Genomic DNA, 22,310 nt, shown 5'->3' on the forward strand with positions numbered 1-22,310 from the left:
ATCTAAAATTAAGCTAGAACCTATTTAAATTATATTTACTCTAAAATCAACTTGTATTTTTTAAAAATTCTCTTATGTAATTATTTTATTCATCCCTGCCTTGTCGGGGACTATAGTATTCACCTTACAGTCAAAGTGCATTGAGTTCGTATTATTTGTTGATTTTTTTCAATTTTAACCAATTTTTCGAAAAACGTTGAATATTTCTAGTTTCCTGTAAATTCAAAAATAATTTTATAGTTTCTGTAAATCTTATTTCTAATTTTCCATTGGTTGAGGGATCCTTTATGCGACATAATTCCCTTGGTGGATATTGGTGGCCAACCGAATATTCCACCTAGACCTCCAGTCAATTTCACCAGTTTCTTTGATTATAGCACAATTTACTATTTTTAGTATTTTTTTGGGTCCTGAAATTCGGAGCTATTTTGACCCCCTAAACGGCGTTTTTTTGAGGTCCATAGTAGGTCCATGGACATAGGAAGGGTCTATCTCAAATCTTGTAGTACTTGGAGAGACCTTTCTAAGCACGGGGGCTTCACTTAATGAACCTATGACATATCACTTGCATTCATGGTATACTATACAATACCCCTAATTTTACTACATTTTGGAAAATACTTCTAAAAAACACGTTATTTAACCCCCTACAAATACAAACCCAATACACCTTCCTAATTAAAAAAAACCCTACTTTCACTAGATGTTGTACGTATCCATTTTTCATTAACATATTTTATACCCCTTTATATTTTTTCATTAACTTTGAGCTCTATTTTTTCCTCAATATATATCCCCCAATATGAATCCACGTGGTATGGTATTTCTCTCGTAGTGAATCCCCCGTGTTTCTAATGAGGTATCATACGTGTGAAATGAAGATCATATGACCAAGTTATGACCCTGAGAAGTTGGCTACCAAACTAACCCCAACGGGACCCACAAACTCTTGGGGTTCCATCTCATAGGGTTAGGGTTTTGGTTGTTTAGGGTTTCCATTTGTTGTTCAATAATAAAAAATCCCTTGAGCCTCATTGTAACATATTTCATAGGCATGTAGCCACCACATCTCTTCTCAGAGATAAGCTACCATCGCCCGAGCTAGTTTACTTCCATTCTGTATGTAAGCATATTTCAGTTCTTTGATATTAATGAAATGAAGGTTTATTTTTGCTGCATCTCTGTGTTTATGTTTCTATCTATATTCTGTTTCATTCCTGCATAAGTCTGGATCAGTGGTATCAAAGAAGTCTACTCTTTCTCTATTTTTCTTTGCATGTCCTCAACGAGGTCAGGGTATAAGGAGTTAGGGCTCGAACTGGTTGAACCTTTGCAAGACTAACCTCGAAAACCCTAACAACCTCCCATGGCGAAAGGAAATAAAGATGAGGGAGCAGGAGATATTTTCAAAATATTTCTTGAAGAAGCCCTCGAGTGACAAAGGAACACGATGATGGAAAAATTTTCCTAGATCCTTCGACGGATGCCCACAAATGACGCATCTCCATTTGGCAGCCCCTATGGAGGTGACACTCCCTTCAAGGTACAAGTCAACTTTGACATTCCCATATTTGAAGACCAGATAGATGCATATGTTGTAGATAGATGGTTAAATATGTTGGAAGGATATTTTTCAGTTCATGATTTTTCCAATAGGGAAAATATTACTTTTTCACTCCTCAAAATATTCCCCCCATTCAAGGATTGGTGGGAAACATACTATGAACAGAGGGACGAGAGAGAAACTTCACTATTTTTAGCTGCACCCACTTGGAATTCTTTCTGAGCCGCCATTAAGGAACAATATTACATCATGGGGAGCTATGAGGACAAGTACATACAATGGACTACATTGCAGAAACAAAGGGATCAAGATGTGCATGAGCTAACAAATCTTTTCCATACCCTGACCATAAAGTTGGGTATCAAAGATTCTGAGAAACATCTGGTGCTCAAGTACCACAATTGTTTGCACAAATACATTAAGGAGGAAATGGAGTTCTTGGACATCTCCTCGGTGCAGCATACTGATAAGCTACCAAGATTAAGTAGAAATTCAAGCATAAGAAGTGAGACTTTGGATTTGTGAACCCGAAGTAGAGAAAGGCACCCCCCAAGCCATAGAGAAAAGGGCAGAGTCAGGCGATGAACCCCCAGGACAACTACTCAAAGCCGCAATCCAAGAATAAGGGGAAGGTGAAGAAATACATTGGTAAGTGGTGGGAGTTCCATAAAACTCCCACTCATAACACGGACGAATGTCGCACGAAGTAGACGCTAGTGGCTAAGCTAAAAGACTCAAAGACAGATGCATGCATTGATTATGAGGCAGAACCTAACAAGGGAACTAGCAAGGGAAAGTAGATCATTGACACTGAACCCACTGTGGTGGTAACCACAATGAAGATCCAAAGGGTGGAACCTGAGGATCCATAGGAGGGGGAGCACCTCTTCCATTCACAAATGTGGGTAAAGGGTTCACCGGTGTGGTTCATCATTGACAATGGGACCAAAAAGAACTTGATCTCAGATTAGGTCATTAAGAGATTGAAGCTTCCAATGATGCTGCACCCACACCTGTACACCATCGGGTGGCTCCACTAAAGGCAAGATCTATGTGTCAACTAGCAGTGTCGCCTGCCTTATAGCATCAAGCCCTTTGAAGATGAGGTGTTGTGCAATGTTTTCCTTCTGGAAATATATGATGCTTTATTCAGCCATACCTATGGAAGCACCATGTTGTATATGAATCTAGACCTCGTTATTTTTTATTACTTTAGGTCAGAAATTGTATAGGATACCAGAGGTGCGCCATGTACCGACTTATCTTTAGCTATGCTAAACAATGCAGTAAGATCATTTCCCAGAATGGGAAATTTGTCTTCCTTATGATTCAACCTTAGAGAAAGAGGAAGATTGTGGCCACATCCACAGCCTCCAGATAGGGCTCCTAAACAACAGAAACAACAAATGGACAAGGTCATGGAGGAGTACAAGGACATCTTCACCTCACCCATATGGGTATGCTTACACTGTCAAGTCAAGCACTCCATCGATCTGACCTCAGGCATGATGCTACCCATGGAACAATATACCGACACTCTGTTATGGATAATGATGAAATCAAGAGGTAGATTTAGGAGTTATTGCAGAAAGGGAACATCAGGTCAAGTTCATCACCCTGTGGGAGCCCAATCATGTTGGTATAGAAGAAGGACAAAACCTGGAGGCTCTGTATTAACTATAGGGCATTGAATAAGATCACTGTATGGAATAGGCATCCAATCCCACAGATTGATGACCTTCTGGACTGGCTCAAGGGGAGAAATATTTTAGCAAGATTGACTTGAAGTCTATGTTTCACCAGGTACCAATTGAACCCTCTGATGTGTGGAAGAGTGCCTTCAAATCAAAGGAGGGCCTTTTCGAATGGCTAGTCATGCCTTTCGGGTTGACGAATTCCCCCATAATCTTCATGCGGCTGATGGATGACATCTTGCGACCCTTCACTAACATTTTTGTGGTATTATATCTGGACGACATCCTCACTATTAGTGAGAGTTGGGAAGAACACATACACCATATTCAACAGGTCCTCCAAACCTCGTGACAACACAAATTGTGTGGCAATTTGGAGAAATTCACTTTTTTTATGATCCAGGTTCAATATCTGGGGTACATCATTGATGAGAGAGGTGTGCATGTGGACCTAGCTAAGATAAAACTTATTCAGGATTCTCCAGCCCCAACCACTCTAATAGAGCTCCGCAACTTTCTAGGTCTTGCCAATTTCTATCACAGGTTCATGTTGGGATTCTATCATATCACTTGGCCTTTGAGTCAAGTCACCAAGGGAGGAGTGAAAGAAAAGTTATTTTTGTCTAAATCCTAGTAGAAGGCATTTGTCGAGTTGAATCATCACCTTTGCTATGCACCAATGCTCACAATAGAAGACCTGAAACAACCATTTGAAATTGAGACAGATGCCTCTGACTATGTTTGTTGGTGCAGTTCTTACCCTACAGGGGCATCCAGTGACAAAGATATGGATTCAATTGTGGAAGCTTCCCGAAAATGGAATCATTACATTCTTGGGAAGGAAATGGTCACCCACACAGACCACCAACCTCTGCAGTTCATACAAATGCAAGAAAAGTTACAGAATGATCACCATTATAAACAACCCACATATCTACAATAGTTCCATTTGAACATTAAGTACAAGAAAGGGAAACACCAATAATGTTGCAGACTGCCTTAATCGATTACTAGTTATGGTTTTGACCATTGTGCTTGAATCTTGTGGACATGAGACTTTGGGATGGCCTCATATTTACAAGAGTGATCTACAATTCGGCACCACATACCATGGGCTCCTGGAAGGTAAACAAGTCACAGACTTTCACCTCGAGGACACATTGTTATGCCACCTAGGACATCTATATGTTCCTTCAAGTGAGTGTGCCAAGATGATTTGGGAGGCGCACTATAGTTGGGTCACTAGACATCTTGGGGTAGAAACGACAGTGGTTGTGTTACGAAGGTATTTTTATTTGCTGAATCTTCGACGGGATATTGGGAAGTACATAAGATCCTGCACTTCCTGTGCCATTTCCAAACCTACAATTAAGAAGAAAGGCCTGTATACTCTTTTTCCTACTCCTAGCCTGACCCGAGAATCCATCTCCATGGATTACATGTCGGGCCTTCCTTCTACCAAGCATGGAAATGACTATGTTTTTGTGGTCATCGACAGGTTCTCTAAGATGGCCATTTTGGCGCCTTGAAAGAAGAGCATCACATCAAGATCCACTCCCAAACTTTTCTTTGAATGAGTATGGGTACACTTGTGATCCCAAAATCCATTATCTCAGATTGAGACAATAGGTTCCTTAGTACATTCTGGTTAAGCCTTTGGTCATTGTTGGATACCAGGCTCACTAAGTCCATGACCTTCCACCCCCAAACGGAAGGCCAAAAAGAGGTCGTCAACAGGACGATCATGCACATCCTACCCATGTAGAACTTGAAGCATCCTATCACATAGGATGAAAACCTCCCCTATGTCCAACATATCTACAAGAAAGCTCTCCACAACTCATGTTGGGTCCCTATAATACTAGTGATTACCCCATTACTATTGTAGTTATACCCCTTATTTATATTGTTGTGCCCCTATTACCCCCATATTGTTATTTCTGTGCCCCATAGAATCCCTCTATTGTTATTTTTGTGGCTTTATATTATTATTGTTAGGTCGGCTGGATTATATTGTGGCTCCTTAGACTCCTATATATAGAAAGGAGGTTGTGTCATTTGTATCATCCAAGAATTGTTCATTTATGTAATGTAAAGGAGGTTGCCCCCTCGAAGAGGCTGAATTCTAAGGCGTTGATCTATCTTTTCTATCTTTTCTTGAGCTGGTTTCATAACATTTGGTATCAGAGCTTTGGATTCTAGGGTTTCGCTGCTCCAAACAGGTCATCGTGGCATTTTCGCTATAACTTTTTTACTGTGACGTTTCAGAAGTCGCAAAAAAACCCATTTGAGAAGAATTGGCGCTGAACCTTGGGTCCGAATTTCAGAGCTTTTCGCGCTATATTTTCGGAGATATGATCTGAGGAAGTTGGCCTTTTTGCAGACTCCTGAATTACATTCAAAACAGGTGACCTGGGGAAAATCGTCATAACTCTCTCTCTGAGGATCGGATTGAAATTTCGTAAAAAGGTACAGAAAGAGGACGGACTTTAGTTTCTTGTATGTGTGTTTCAGATTCAAAGGTTGAAACAGTGACTCGTGGCACGTCGTACAAGTTCGCTCTACTGAACCAGTCTAAAAGCAAGTCACTGTGGGAGATTTCACATAACTCTTACTTGGAGAATCCAATTTGGCTCAGACTTGTGGCATTGGAAAGAGGACGCAAAAGGCTACTACAGGTAGCAATTTCAGAACTGGATGATCCGAAATTACAGAGATACATCAGATTCAATATCAGGCTTCTATAAAGTGAAAAAAGGTGTGTAGTTTTTTTTTTAATTTTTTATCTAAGCTTGGTTTAACGGAATTCAAAGGGCATAGTAAAGCATTATTATCGGTAACTGATGCCCCGAGGAAAGAAAATGCAAACACCTAGTAAGGAACCTGAAAGCTCTAGCATGACTCATGAAGAAGAGGAAGAAATGCTACATGATATATCAAAATTACAAGAACAAGTGCAACAAATGTCACGCTCACAAAAGCTAACAGAAGCTAAGATAAGTGGCATGGAATCTAAGATAAATGGCGTGGAATCTAAGATAAATGGCATGGAATCTAAGATAAAGGGCATGGAAGCTAAGATGGAGGATTCGATGGTAAATTTGAAGATAGATTTGAAGACAGACATGGAAGAATTGAAGAACTTGCTACAAGAAAGGGTCACTAATGGTGAAAAGGTAGTAAAGGAAACTCATGATGAGAACAAAAGAAATGTTAATCATGATTCCATAGACTCTAATGTTGGATCGAAGACTCACCATGTTCCAAAAATCGATATGAGGAAGTTTGATGGCAAGGATCCCGCCACATGGATATTACAGATGGAGCAATTCTTCGATCTCAATAATGTGCAAAACACACAAAAGGTACGTATGGCAACTTTATATTTGGAACCAAATCAGTTTGTATGGTATCAATGGCTTTGTTCTCGTAAACAATTTATCACTTGGGCAATTTTTACGGAAGAATTGATAGCACATTATGAGGATACAAAAAGCAACACTTTTTTTAGCCAATTGATAAGTCTCAAACAAAAGGGTTCAATAATGGAGCACATTGAGGAGTTCCAAAAATTGAACATAAGGGTAAAAGATATTCCAGAGGAGCATAGGATTGATGTGTTCATAGGGTCTTTAAAGGATAATATCCAACATGATGTGCGCCTTTGGGAACCTGATTCATTAGAGAAGGCATTCAGGTTAGCAAGAAAAATGGAAAGCAAAATTATGGCAACTAGGAAGCATACCATTCACAACTATAAAGATGGAAGTGTTGTTGCCCATAGTCTTCCACAACCTACAAGGTTGACACCACAACAATTGGAAGAAAAAAGAGCAAAAGGGCTTTGTTACAATTGTGATAGCAAATACACAAAAGGTCATAAGTGTGCTGAGAAGAAATTATTCTACATAGATTGTGAAGAGGAAGAAGAAAAGGAGCAAGAAAGGTCAAAAGAAGAGGATATATTCCAGGAACAAAGCCTAGATGAAGAACAAATAAATCCGACCATATCTTGTAATGCATTGGCGGGAATTACCACTCCTCAAACCATCAAGATAGAAGGACAAATCAAGAAGAAAAAGGTAATAGTGTTGATTGATTCAGGAAGCACCCACAATTTTATTCATTGTAGGGTAGCAAAAGAATTGAATTGCTTCCTATATCCAGCACCAGAGTGTCAAGTGATGATTGCAAATGGAGGAACAATAAATTGCTCTGGAAAGTGCCATAATATCAAGCTATCCATGGGAGAATATGTATTGACTAGCCCAATGCTTTCCATTCCAATGGGAGGTGCTGATGTTGTACTAGGAGTCCAATGGCTACAATCCTTGGGTACAATAGCTTTTAATTTTCAAGAACTTTTCATCAAATTTTCTTCGGAAGGAAAGGAAGTTGAATTAAGGGGTATTGCAGGGAAACCAGGAAAGATAATCAGCTCTAATGGTATGACAAAGCTTCTAAAAAAGGAGCAAAGAGGTGTAATTGCACAATTATGTTCGCTAGATGTTTCCACATTGGAATCATCTATTTCTCCAGATCTCCAAAAAGTCTTGGACAATCATTCCAAGGTATTTGAGACTCCCAAGGGTCTCCCACCTATGCGTGATCATGATCATGCTATTCATCTGATTCCAGGAAGTGTTCCTCCAAACATCAGGCCGTACAGATATCCCTATGTCCAAAAAAGTGAAATTGAACGTATGGTTGCAGAAATGCTAGAGGCTGGTATAATTCAACCGAGTCAAAGTTCTTTCTCAGCTCCAGTAGTATTGGTGCACAAGAAGGATGGATCATGGCGCATGTGTCCAGATTATAGGGAGCTCAACAAGCTCACTATTAAAGATAAGTTCCCCATTCCTGTTATTGATGAATTACTGGATGAATTGCATGGATCAATTTACTTCACCAAGTTGGATCTTCGTTCGGGATATCATCAAATCAGAATGAAGATTGAAGACATTCCAAAAATGACATTTAGAACTCATGAGGGTCATTATGAATTTTTGGTCATGCCTTTTGGCCTTACCAATGCACCTTCAACATTTCAAGGTTTGATGAATTCAATTTTCAAACCATTCCTTAGAAAATTTGTGTTAGTATTTTTTGATGATATACTAATCTACAGCAAGTCTTGGAAGGATCATGTTGAACATGTTGACAGGGTGCTACAACTATTGGAGGAGAAACAATTATATGCAAAAAGATCCAAATGTTTCTTTGGAGTCCAGGAGGTGGAATATTTGGGTCATATTGTATCTCATGAAGGAGTTAAGGTAGACCCTAGCAAAATTAAAGCCATTAAGGAATGGAAAATCCCCACATCCATAAAGCATCTGCGAGGATTTCTTGGGTTGACAGGGTATTATCGCAAGTTTGTTAAGAATTATGGGAGAATAGCAGCACCTCTAACAACATTATTGAAGAAAGATTCATTTTCATGGACTTCGGAAGCAACAAAGGCCTTTGAACATCTTAAAGAGGCAATGTGCCAAGCACCGGTCTTAGCTACACCGGACTTCACAAAAACCTTTATTGTGGAATGTGATGCTTCAGGAAATGGAATTGGTGCTGTTCTAATGCAAGATGAAAGACCCATTGCTTTTGAAAGTCGTCCAATCAAGGGAAAGTTTTTAAGCAAAGCTATTTATGAGAAGGAAATGTTGGCAATACTCCATGCACTTAAGAAATGGCGACCCTACCTAATGGGAAGACACTTCAAGGTAAAAACGGATCATGATAGCCTTAAATACTTTTTAGAACAAAGATTATCCTCTGAAGAGCAAAAAAAGTGGGTCACAAAGATGTTGGGTTATGACTTTGAAATCATCTACAAAAAAGGGAAGCAAAATGTGGTGGCAGATGCACTCTCAAGAAAGGATGAGGATGTGGAAGCATTGTTGTGTGCCATTTCTATTATCCAACCAGATTGGATAAACGAAGCAAGGGAGGAATGGAAGAATGACGAAGAAGTGTGGGCACTTATTCGAAAGCTACAACAAGATTCCAGTACTTCTGATACATTTAGCTGGCAAAATGATTCGTTATGGTACAAAGATCGCTTATACCTCTGTAAGAATTCCCAGCTAAAACAAAAGATTCTTATGGAATTGCACACTTCTCCCTTAGGAGGGCACTCAGGATTTTTAAAAACTTACCACAGGGTTAAGAAGGAATTTTTTTGGGATGGCCTTAAATCAGATATTCAAAAGTTTGTGGCGGAATGTTTGGTTTGCCAGCAAAATAAAGTTGAAACAATTAAGACACCGGGTCTATTACAACCTTTATCCATTCCAAGCCAACGTTGGGAGGAGGTTTCAATGGATTTTATCACAGGTTTACCCAAGTCTGAGGGAAAGAGTGTCATCATGGTGGTAGTTGACAGACTTACCAAGTATGCACACTTTTGTGCATTATCACATCCATTTAAAGCCAGTACAGTTTCTACTGCATTTATGGAAACAGTTCAAAAGCTACATGGAAACCCAAAGATTATTGTAAGTGACAGAGATCCCATTTTCACTGGAAATTTTTGGACAGAATTATTTTCTTGTCTTGGTACTCAGTTAGCTCATAGCTCATCTTATCATCCTCAATCTGATGGGCAAACTGAGATAGTAAACAAATGTTTGGAAGGATATCTTCGTTGCTTTGTATCTGATAAACAGACACAATGGGTCAAATGGTTGCCTCTGGCTGAATGGTGGTATAACACTTCCTTCCATACAGCAACAAAAATGACCCCATTTATGGCACTTTATGGGTATCAACCACCATCCATCACATCATATTTAAGAGAAAATTCTAAGGTTCAGGCAGTGGAACATCACATCGAACATCAACAACAAGTCCTCCAACTCTTAAAGGATAACCTCGTGTTGGCACAAAATAGAATGAAACAACAGGCAGATCAACATCGCAGTGAAAGAAGTTTTGATGTAGGTGATTGGGTATTCCTACGGCTACAACCATATAAGCAAATGTCCCTAAAGCAAGCTAAGAAGGATAATAAATTATCACCAAAGTATTATGGTCCGTACAAGGTGTTGCAAAAGATTGGTACTATGGCATACAAATTGGAGCTTCCTGCAGCTTCTCGATTGCACCCAGTTTTCCATGTTTCATGTTTAAAGAAGGTTATAGGTGACAAGCTCCCAATTCAAACAATATTGCCAGAACTTGACGAGGAAGGAAAAATTATATTGGAACCGGAAGCAGTCACAGAAACAAGAACTCGACAGCTACGAAATCGATCAATTTCAGAGTATCTTATCAAGTGGAAGAACTTATCCGCTGAAGATTCCACATGGGAGGATGAGAATTTTATGCAGAAGTATCCAGAACTACTCAAGCGTTGAGGACAACACTTTTTTGAAGGAGAGGGGCATGTTGGGTCCCTATAATACTAGTGATTACCCCATTACTATTGTAGTTATACCCCTTATTTATATTGTTGTGCCCCTATTACCCCCATATTGTTATTTTTGTGCCCCATAGAATCCCTCTATTGTTATTTTTGTGGCTTTATATTATTATTGTTAGGTCGGCTGGATTATATTGTGACTCCTTAGACTCCTATATATAGAAAGGAGGTTTTGTCATTTGTATCATCCAAGAATTGTTCATTTATGTAATGTAAAGGAGGTTGCCCCCTCGAAGAGGCTGAATTCTAAGGCGTTGATCTATCTTTTCTTGAGCTGGTTTCATAACAACTCAACTAGCCACAACCTATTTTGGAGAATTTGGTATCTACGGATAAATACTAATTCCCTAGATAAGTAGCCATATCTAGAACAATAGTTTAAAGCACTTTAGCCTTTTCCTATAAGCAATAGATAAGACAAAGAAGATGAGAAGACCTACTTGTAGTTCCACTTTCCTCTTGTCTCCTTTGTATCGATCCTATTGCTCCTTCCCGTACTTAACACGCTTGAGAAGTACCTATAAAAATCAACAAAAGACAAATAACCGATCAAAGAAAAAGATCTATTGATTACAAGTAAATGGAATTAGATACATTCACACATATAAGCATCACATATCAAGATAAGAATATGGAAAAAGGTGCAAATGCTTTATTGAATAGAAGGAAGAATTACAACCATGAAGCCTGATTCGAAGTCACTCCTCCAGCTTTGGTTCCATCCACATCACATCATAAGCATGAAAATCCGACAGCATAATGACACCTACAATAGTCTCAATTCTCAAACTAGCATTATCTCCTTACAATCATCAAAATCCAGCCCTTGTTCACTTAGATGAGTGCTCAATTTATAGGAAGATGGAGGAGGTTTTGTCATAAGTGAGGGTATTGAATGGCCTTCCAAAGTTAGAGTTAGTTTCCATGGAGGAAGGAATGAGAGGATAGGAGGTTAATGGATCCTTAGCCTATCCAATTTCGAGCTCATAGGAGGGGATAAGAGGTGGGATAATTCTAGAATGATCTAGAACCAAGGAATATTCCCAGACCCCTATGCAAATTTCGCTCAATCTTGCCCAACGCAAGTCAAGGTGGGCCTAAGTGCTCTGGAGAGCACCCTTGCATGGACCTAAGTGGTCTGCAGAGCACCCTTACATGGGCCTACCTGCACTGGTCCTTCAAGGAGTCATTTCAAAATGTCTTCAAGCCATGAAACTGTCTGGGAAGGAGGCATTCAATAGGTTGACTTGTTTAGGGCATGTAGCAACTGTAATTAGGGTTTGATGATCCATAAAACACTGATATGGATGATGGGAGTGATGTGCCCAAAAGGATCTGTAACAACTTCCCCCTAAAGCATGAATTCAAAAATAATAATGTCGAGTGATATGCTTTACGATGTGATGAGGAGGTTCCGAAGTGGTTGGTGGCCTGCATTGATTATAATACATAATATCATGATATTTTGAATTTTTTTTCATGAATTGCTGAGGGAATGCATACCCATGCTCAGTATATAAACTTTCATTACAAGTACATAGATATTCGCCTACAGATATAGACCCATGATCGGAATGACCATCAATGTAAAGCCATTGTACGGATGATTTGGTACATTTCCTGAAATCGCAACCCAGATGGATGAAACTAGATTCAGGGTCTTCTATCTTGTTCAATCGTTCGCTCAAGTACAAGTCTAACCATGTGAATATGTGATCTGAAGTTGAACATGGGAAGACACCATATGATTACCAGCCAATGAAGTAAGTCATTAACAGACGCGAGAGAAATCACTGATAATGATAATGATCCTCAAGGTATTGTAGTACATTCTACATGGTGTGAATGGATGATTTGATGTCGAACACCATACAAAGTCTTTCGGTCGAAGGCCATTGATGTCAACCTATCGCCGGAAGCGAGAAACCTGCCATTGATGTATGCAAGCCTCAAGGTACTAGAAGGGTGTTTCTAAGTCAACTTCTTGGATAATGAGCTGATGTCGACAAGAAGCGACTCGTCGTAGGAGGGCCTTGATGTATCACACATCAACGACACGAAATGAGTGTAATGATTTTGGAGACATAGTTTGACTGACAACACAAGGTTCAGGAATGGAGTTCATGAAAATGAAGGTTTATGAGTATTGCAAAGGATGAATTTTAACATAATGACTTCTCTTGAACATATCGACGACACTGAATGAATTGGAAGCATTGACCCAAAACCAAAGTAATGGATGGTGTGATAGACCATAGGTATGATAACCATCAAGCAGATAACCCAACCTAAATAGTCTGAATGAATTGGCAGCATTGACCCAAAACCAAAAGTGATGGATGTTGTGATAGACCATAGGTATGATAACCATCAAGCAGATAACCCAACCCAAATAGTCACAGAGATGAAGTGAAAGTGTCATGTTCAAGAGCGACCTGCTACCGTAAAGTGGTTTACCCCTTTTTCCCATTCTCCCCAGTCATTTCTGACCAGTACCTCTTTATTTTTTATCAAGCTTGAGGAGGATAACATATTTTTGTTGTATAATTCCACCCTTCGGGTGAATCCATCGCTATGTGATGTTTTAACGAGTCTAGCAAAGGTCAAACTCGGTCTTGTTGGGATGGAAAAGTTTGTCGCTATTTGATGTTTTAACAAGTTTAATGACAAAGATAACTCGGTCCCTTTCATGTTTAGAGAGTTTGAAAAGAGTCAAAAATAAAAATCCACAAGTTATTTTTCGTAAATTTGTCTCTCAAGTCTGAAAAAGCGTAAAATAATACAAGAGAGAACCTATTGACGATGTTCGGTCAACGTATTCATTTTTCGTAAATAATTTATCTCAGCCTGAAAAAGGGTTAAACTTATAATGAGTAGATGTCATTTCCAATCTGTTAACGATCTTGAAAAGGAAAAGCGCTCGAAAATCTTTTCATATTTTGAGAGTCTGAAAAGAGGTTAAAGAGGACTCCACCTTGAGGGACAAGTGGTGTCTAGGATAGCAACTGGTTCCGGTGATGTTGGAACTTCTCAAAACATGTTGATTTATGTGAAGAGGCTGGCTAATAAGACCACTCATTATAACTGTTCCTCAAAAAAGGGTAAAACAACCAAGTGAAAGCATATGATTGGCCAAAGGGATGGTGGTGATGGGATGAAAACAACCAAGGCTCATATGATGAAAGAGGCTGATAGAATGGCAATCACGAGGGTTTAAAATGGAAATGGGTACATTTTTACACAAGCTTGAACCATAGGGAACTATGCTTGGGTTCAGTTTCATGTTTACACAAGATTGAAATGAGGAAATATGCTTGAATTCAGTTTAATTTTTACACAAGCTTGAAACAAAGAACTATGCTTGAATTCAGTTTCATTTTTACACAAGCTTGAAATGAAGAACTATGTTTGAGATTGGTTTACATGCCCCCAGCATGATGAAAGGGAGAGTCTCCTGTAACTAGATGGAAGTCGCTACGGTGAACCAAGATGATTATCCAACACCTTTTTGGCTTCGTCCAGATAGGGACAAAGGTGAATGGGGTGATTCCCTTCACATAACCTACAAGGAAACTTAATTTTACCACTAGGTGCATGCCCCCCAAGCTTCATTACATGCACCTAACTAGACTACTCATGGCTATCAGGTGGATGGAATGAAGGTTCATTTGTGAGATCAAGTGAAAGACTCAACTGGGATTTTACGAGATCTAATCAAAGACTCAAATTGGAACCTTGCTCCAGGGGACATTGTTTCATTTTTTAATGAGCTTGACACAAGATAAGGAACTCTGCTCAGATTCCTTGTTTCATTTTTTTTTAACGAGCTTGAAACAAGACAAGGAAATATGCTCTAGGACCTATTTCATATTTTAATGAGGTTGACATAGTAAAAGAAGTATATTTATACTCCTTGTTTCATTTTTAACGAGCTTGACACAAGACAAGGAACTATGCTCATACTCCTTGTTTCGTGTTTTAACGAGGTTGACACAAGACCAGGAACTATCCTCATGACCTTTGTTTCATTTTTAACGAGGTTGAAACAAGAAAAGGAACTATCCTCATATTCCTTGTTTCATTTTTTTTTAACGAGGTTGACACAAGACTAGGAACTATCCTCATATTCCTTGTTTCATTTTTTAACGAGGTTGACACAAGACAAGGGACTATCCTCATATTCCTTTTTTCATTTTTTAATGAGGTTGACATAGTAAAAGAACTATCCTTATACTCTTTGTTTCATTTTTTAATGAGGTTGACACAAGACAAGGAACTATCCTCATATCCTTGGATCATGTCCCATACGAGGTCATGACTTTCAAGAGGTTCTCATCAGATGGGAGAACAATGCTTTGGAAGGGATCCGTAGCAAGGAATCCATTAGAGAGATCTAGTTCCAATTCCCCCAGTACATAATGTACAACATCATTGAATTGATTGTCAATTGATGTAGGCAATGGAATGAGTTGCCACATAATTGACCCGTGGCTGGGATGATACCATTGGTACAAAAGGACCACTTAGGGAAGATGGTTGACTGGAAGCCATATTTGGACCGGGAAATGAAAGCTGGTCAACGATGACGATTCTCACTTCATGCAGGAAACAAATCACTCGAAAGAGTGTTGAAACAATAGCTCCCATGTCATAAACATAGTCGCGTTCAAGAAGTAAATTATAATCTAAAGGGCTCGGGACTACCATCACATTGAGATAAACAATTTTTCCTCCCAAAGTAATAGGTAATTGAGGGAGGATCCCTAATGGTTGACTAGTTCCTCTATTAAAGGCCAACAGATTCTGGGTAACAGACACAAGTGGTGGCGAATCGAGCGCTTGCCAAGGAAGTTTAGGAAAGGGTACTCACAGATGCACCTTCATCTATTATAGTGCCAGATACAATCATATTATAAACCTGTACTATGATATGGAAAGGCACATAAGAAGGAAGACATAATCCTGCGAGTCAATTCCAATAAAAGGAAGTGACCAGACTACTTGGAGGGGGTACCGTAAGAACGAGAGAATTATCCCCTTGAGTTACTAGAACGGGAGGATTTTCCTCCTATCTTGATGGAACAGGAGGTTTGCCTCCAAGTTCATTCGAATCTGAAGAAACAAAAAGAACCTGAGTGGTATCGTATTCACTCTCTTTGGGAAAGGTACGGTTAACTGAAGGTGAAATTGGGTCAACTGTTACCTCGACCTGTTGATTTGGGTTGACTATAGACTCATAGGATTCACTTTCAGAGAGAGTGGGTTTGACCGATGGTTGATTTAAGTCAGTCAATTCATCAACTAATGAAGGATTAAGGGAGAGTCTCTTGTAACTAGATGGAAGTTGCTACGGTGAAGTAGGATAGTTATCCAACACTTTTTTGACTTCATCCAGATTGGGACAAAGGTGAATGGGGTGATTCCCTTCACAAAACCTACAGGGAAACTTAACTTTACCCTTCTTTCCATGAAATTTACTACCACTAGTTGATGGTGTGTCACCAGCATGATCTCCAGAAGTTGATGACATAGGATGATGTGAACAAGAAGACCATTCTTCTAAGATTTAAGGAATATCAGGACAATTCCAAAGAAGATGGTCTCCCGCACAATGTTTGCATGGATATCAAACTTTGTGAGGCTTGACAGATGGTTTCTCATCAGATATTGCATTCAAAGCAATGGTTGCTTGGTTGCCCCTCTGCTGAATTTGCTTCTTCTTCTTCTTCTTCCCTTTCTTCTTCTTCTTAGCCACCTGGTTACTAGTACTAATACTTTCACCAGGTGAAGAGGAAGAAGGGGAGGAAGAAACAATCGAGGAAGAAGGAAAAGGGTCAACTTTAGGATCAATGGGAGGTTGATTTTGTCCAGTTGGAGGAGTACCTGATTGCGGAGAAATCATGACATTTTGAACCAAGGAGGTTGAAAACAACCATACTAGCAAGCCAATGGTAAGTACCGATAGGGATAATGTAGCCATATAAGAAGCACCAAAGTTTCCGAAAGGAGGAAAAGGACTAGGATTCCCATCAAAAGGATTTTTTTGATCGGTGGACTCTGGATTTGTCGCCATATGTTTCAACCTAAGATCAACTAAGGAGTGAGCGTGGAGGATGTTATCCACAGTCAATTAATTTTATTTTAATCAAAGTAACGTAACAAAACAAAAAAGGGATAATCTAGGCAAAAGGTTTACAAAGCAACTGTGAACTGCAGAATACCTCCTGGCAAACTAAGAAGTATGGGCAGGCAATCTCCCTAAATTCTGTGTTCGGTGTATCATAGTGTACAAGGTGGACGACTCGGTTACCTAAGGATGGATAGCAACCTAGTTTTGTCATCCCATATATACCAGAAATTACGTGGACGCCCAATCTGTATAAGTGCTGTCTAATGCAAAACCGCACAGTGAGAGCATTCCCATATACTTTACGTACTGTAAAACCGCCCTATATACCCGAAGGTACATGGACGAGCTACGATATAATCACGTACGTGGAATGAGGTATCACACTCAGGATGTATTGCAAACAAGTTAGTGACAACTACTATGTTTTACAACACTAGAACATGTCTCTATTCTAGACCTCTAAATGCTTTTCGTTAGGTGACAATGCTCCATTAGGTAAATTCAGATAAATTTTAAGTTGATCTTCTTTAGAATTTTCCTTTCAAGGTTCACCACATGATGTATGTTTGCAATTCCTAAAATGCAACTAATATGATAAGAATTATTTTCATTCAATTGAACAATGAAAACCTTAGCTAGTAGGGATAGAGCAATCAGATCTTTGAGAAAGAGCAAAGAGCACATCTAATGAAATTTCCCTAGCTATTCCTTTCAAACATTCACAAACTACAATATGAATGATGAAAGTTTTTCTTTTCGAATCCCTTAATGTTATGATGAACAAAAAGGAAACAAATGCACATACAATCAATCAACCTTTAACAAGAATGAAGACTTTACGACAGTTTTGTTTCGAATTAAAAGAAGACTTTTACGACGCATTCTTTCGAACAAAGATTAATCGACTATAATCTAACTTTGACTATGGATTTATAATGACAAAGAAAACATTTAATAAGACCTACTTGTAGTTTTGCTTTCCTCTTGTCTCCTTTGTATCGATCCTGTCGCTCCTTCCCGTACTTAACACACTTGAGAAGTACTTGTAAACATCAACAAAAGACAAAGAACCGATCAAAGCAAAAGATCTATTGATTACAAGTAAATGGAATCAGATACATTCACACATATAAGCATCCCCTATAAAGATAAGCACATGGAAAAAGGTGCAAATACTTTATTGAATAGAAGGAAGAATTACAACCATGAAGCCTGATTCAAAGTCACTCCTCTAGCTTTGGTTCCATCCACATCATCATAAGCATGACAATCCGGCAGCATAATTACACTTATGATAGTCTCAATTCTCAAACTAGCATTATCTCCTTACAATCATCAAAGTCCAGCCCTTGATCACTTAGATGAGTGCTCAATTTATAGGAAGATGGAGGAGGTTTTGTCATAAATAGGGGTATTGAATGGCCTTCCAAACTTAGAGTCAGTTTCCATGGAGGAAGGAATGAGAGGATAGGAGGTTAATGGATCCTTAGCCTATCCAATTTCGAGCTCATAGGAGGGGATAAGAGGTGGGATCCTTCTAGAATGATCTAGAACCAAGGAATATTCTCAGAACCCTATGCAAATTTCGCTCAATCTCGCCCAGCGCAAGTCAAAGTGGGCTAAGTGCTATGCAGATAACCCTTGCATGGGCCTAAGTGGTCTGCAGAGCACCCTTACATGGGCCTACTTGCACTGGTACTTCAAGGAGTCATTTCAGGATGTCTTTAGGCCATGAAACTGTCTGGGAAGGAGGCATTCAATAGGTTGACTTATTTAGGGCATGTAGCAATTGAAATTAGGGTTTGATGAGCCCTAAAACACTAACCTAGATGATGGGAGTGATGTGCCCAAATGGATCTATAACACAAACCCTTTTAGGAGTTCAGTATTCCTCCACTCCTTATCCTGCACCCAGTATTCAATGTGGACCAGCTGTGGCCATACTTTCCCCCATTGCTAGACACATCCAATGTTGTTGAGAAAATGACACCAACAAAGATCAATCCAAGTTGTATCGAACAACCCATAACTGATAGGAGCATGGAAGCACAGATCAATAACACTCACCAATTGAGGATCCAATTATATCGAGTTGTTAAAGTAGGCCAACTCCTTCACTGGGGCAAGTGGCTCACTAGGGACTAGGTTCAACAGAAATTTCCTCACTTCATGGAGGTTTTGGATGCAATGGGGACCATTGATTCATAAGGGGGGAGGCTTTATCTAGGTTTATATTGCTAGCCACCCACCTATTCCACCTCGACCTTCAGTTAGTTTTATCAGTTTCCTTGATTATAACACATTTTACTATTTTTAGTAGTTTTTTGGGTCCTGAATTTCTAGAGTTGTTTTGACCCCCTAAACGACGTTTTTTTGAGGTTTGTACCACACTCATATCCATAAGTAGGGGCCTACCAAAAATATTGTATTAATTGGAGAGACCTTTCTAATGATGTATCGTATGCACGAAACAGAGATCATATGACCAAGTTACAACCCGGGAAAGTTGGCTACCCAACTAACCCCAACAGGGCCCACAAACTCTTGGATTTCCATTTCCTACTGTTAGGTTTTTCCTTTATTGTTCAATAATAAAAAGGACCTTGAGCCTCATTGTAACACAGTTTAGAGGCATGTAGCTACCACGTCTCTTCTCAGACATAAGCTATCATTACCTGAGCCAGTTTACTTCCATTCTGTTTGTAAGCATATTTTAGTTCTTTGATATTAATGAAATGAAGGTTTATTTTTGCCACATATCTATGTTTACATTTATATCTATATTTTGTTTTGTTCCTGCATAAGTCTGGATCATTTTGTGAGTGGCCATTCTGTCAATGAGTTCTTTGACACTGACATTGATAGAATGCTTTGAGCATGTTCTTTACGTGAGTGGGAGGGCGTTTCTTTGGTTAGTGCTCTAACACTTACATCAAGATAGGTATTTCTAGTGTGTTTATCTTTTATTATTTTATTTTTAACTCTTTTACATTTAATTTTTTACATATTTAGCTGTGCGGGAGAACAATTTCATAGAGCTTTGAATCTACCTGGAATGAAGGATGTGTGGAGGATGAGGTATGTGTGGGAGAATGGGGATGCAAAGGGAACTTTATTTCATAGACATGAAATTAATTTTAAACTCCTTTCCATTTAAAAATTTTACAAATTTAGTTGTGTGGAAGAGCAATTGCATATAGCTATGAATCTGTGTGAAATGATACATGTGTGGAGGGTGGGTTATGTGCAGGAGAACGAGAGTGCAGAGGTAAATTTATTCTATAGACATGAAATTAATTTAACAAGGAACAAAAACTTTAATTCGTGATGTAATAGGCATAACTAGAAAGAGTGGTTTGTAAACTACAAATAACGAATTTGGTTATTCAAGGTTTCATTTTGTGAATGGCCATTCCATTGATGAGTGCTCTGACACTAACATTGATAGAATGCTCTAAGTAGGTCCTTTACATGAGTGGGGGGGTGTTTCTTCAGTTAGTGGTCTGACAGGTATTGCATAGAGATATGAATTTGTGTGGAATGAAGAATGTGCAAAGAGAGGGGTATGTGCAAGAGAACAGGGGTGTAGAGGGAACTTTATTATGCAGACCCAAATTAATTCAACTACGAATAAAAACTTTAATTAGTAATGTAATATGCACAACTAGAAAGAATGGTTTATAAACTAGAAATACCAAATTTGGGTATTCAAGGTTTAATTTTGTGAGTGGCCATTCCATTCGTGAGTGCTCTAACACTGACATTAGAAAAAGTTTCTAAGCACGTCCTTTATGTGAGAGTTGGGGGGGGGGGGGGGGGAAGGGCAGGGGGACATTTCTTCGGTTAGTGCTCTGACATGTAATTCATAAAGCTATGAGTCTGTGTGGAGTGTAGGATGTGTGGAGGACAAGGTATATGCAAGAGAACAAGGATGCAGAGGGAACTTTATTGCATAGACACAAAATTAATTTAACTAGGAACAAAAAATTTAATTCGTAATGTAATAGGAACAAATAGAGAGTGGTTTGTAAACTAGGAATAATGAATCTGGGTATTCAAAGTTTCTGAATACTATGTGCATTTGCGATTTTATATTTATGGATTAAATATAGTATTATTAGTATGCAATATTAAATCAAATGTGTTTTTAGTCCCTTTCTCGTTATTATTATTATTAATCCCTACCTTTTCCAAGGCCTACAAAATTTTCCTGGGCGTCAGAGTGTGTTGAATCTATATTATTTTGCTGAGTTCTTTCAATTTTAACCAATCTTTTAGGAAAATTATGAATATTTCTATTTTCAGTGCATGTAAGAAAGTAGTGTTAGGCATAAGAATGAATGTGCAGAGAAAATAAAAAAATCTTTAATTCATAGTGTAACAAGAATTTTGATCTACAATGTTGCGGTCTTCCATATAAATTTAGCATCAACAAGTTTCTTTTGCACATCCATTGATACATTATGCAACCACCTTATTAAACAAATAACGTAAGTTATGGTATCATCAGGAGAGTAGTGGGGCAGAGTACGGTGTATGTGCAGGAAACGGGGGTGCAAAGGAAACTTTATTTTAGAGGCACGAAATTAATTTAAATAGTAACAAAAACATTAATTCATAATATAATAGGCACTTGTTATAAGGATGGTCAATTAGAGACTATAAAGAGCGGTTTGTAAACTAAAAATAATGAATATTGGCATCCAAGGTTTTCAAATACTATGTGCATTTGTGATTTTACATTTGTGGATTAAATACTTTTTTATTATTGTGCAATATTAAATTAAGTGTATTTTTAATGTGTGTGAACAAGTAGTGTTGTGTGGGAGAACGGGTGTGCGGAGCAAGGATCATAAAGAAAATTTCTTCCACACATTCATCCTAACTTCTTACATTTGTGAATTAAATACTAATTATTGAATATTCAATTAAGTGTATTTTTAATGCGTGTGAGGAAGAGGTGTTGTTCAGGAGAACATGTGTGCGGGGCAAGGATAGGAAACATTGATATATTATGTGGCCTCCTCATTTCATTTGCAGTTTGGTACATTAGTATTATTAAACTGTTAGTAATGCAATTGCGTAAGTTTTGGAAACATTTGGGTAGAGCAGTGGGACATTTATTCAATTAGTAATTTGACACTTACAACAATATAGGAATTTCTAGTGTGTTTATCTTTTATTATTTCATTTTAAGCTCTTTTCCATTGAAAACTTTTACAAATTTAGTTGTGTAGGAGAATAGTTGGATAGAGATGTGAATCTGTGTAGAATAAAGGATGTGCGGAGGGTGAGGAATTTGCAGGAGAATGGGGATGCAAATGGAACTTTATTCTGTAAATATGAAATTAATTTAACTAGGAACAAAAACTTTAATTCATAATTTAACACGTAGTCATTATAAGGATGGTCAGTTTGAGACTAGAAAATAACGGTTTGTAAACTAGAAATAATGAATCTTGGCATTCAAGGTTTCGAGGTACTATGTGCATTTGTGAT

The sequence above is a fragment of the Pinus tabuliformis genome, chromosome 7 (assembly GCF_031772625.1).
Source record: "Pinus tabuliformis cultivar Carrire ecotype Pingquan chromosome 7, CPIR1, whole genome shotgun sequence".
Taxonomy (NCBI): domain Eukaryota; kingdom Viridiplantae; phylum Streptophyta; class Pinopsida; order Pinales; family Pinaceae; genus Pinus; species Pinus tabuliformis.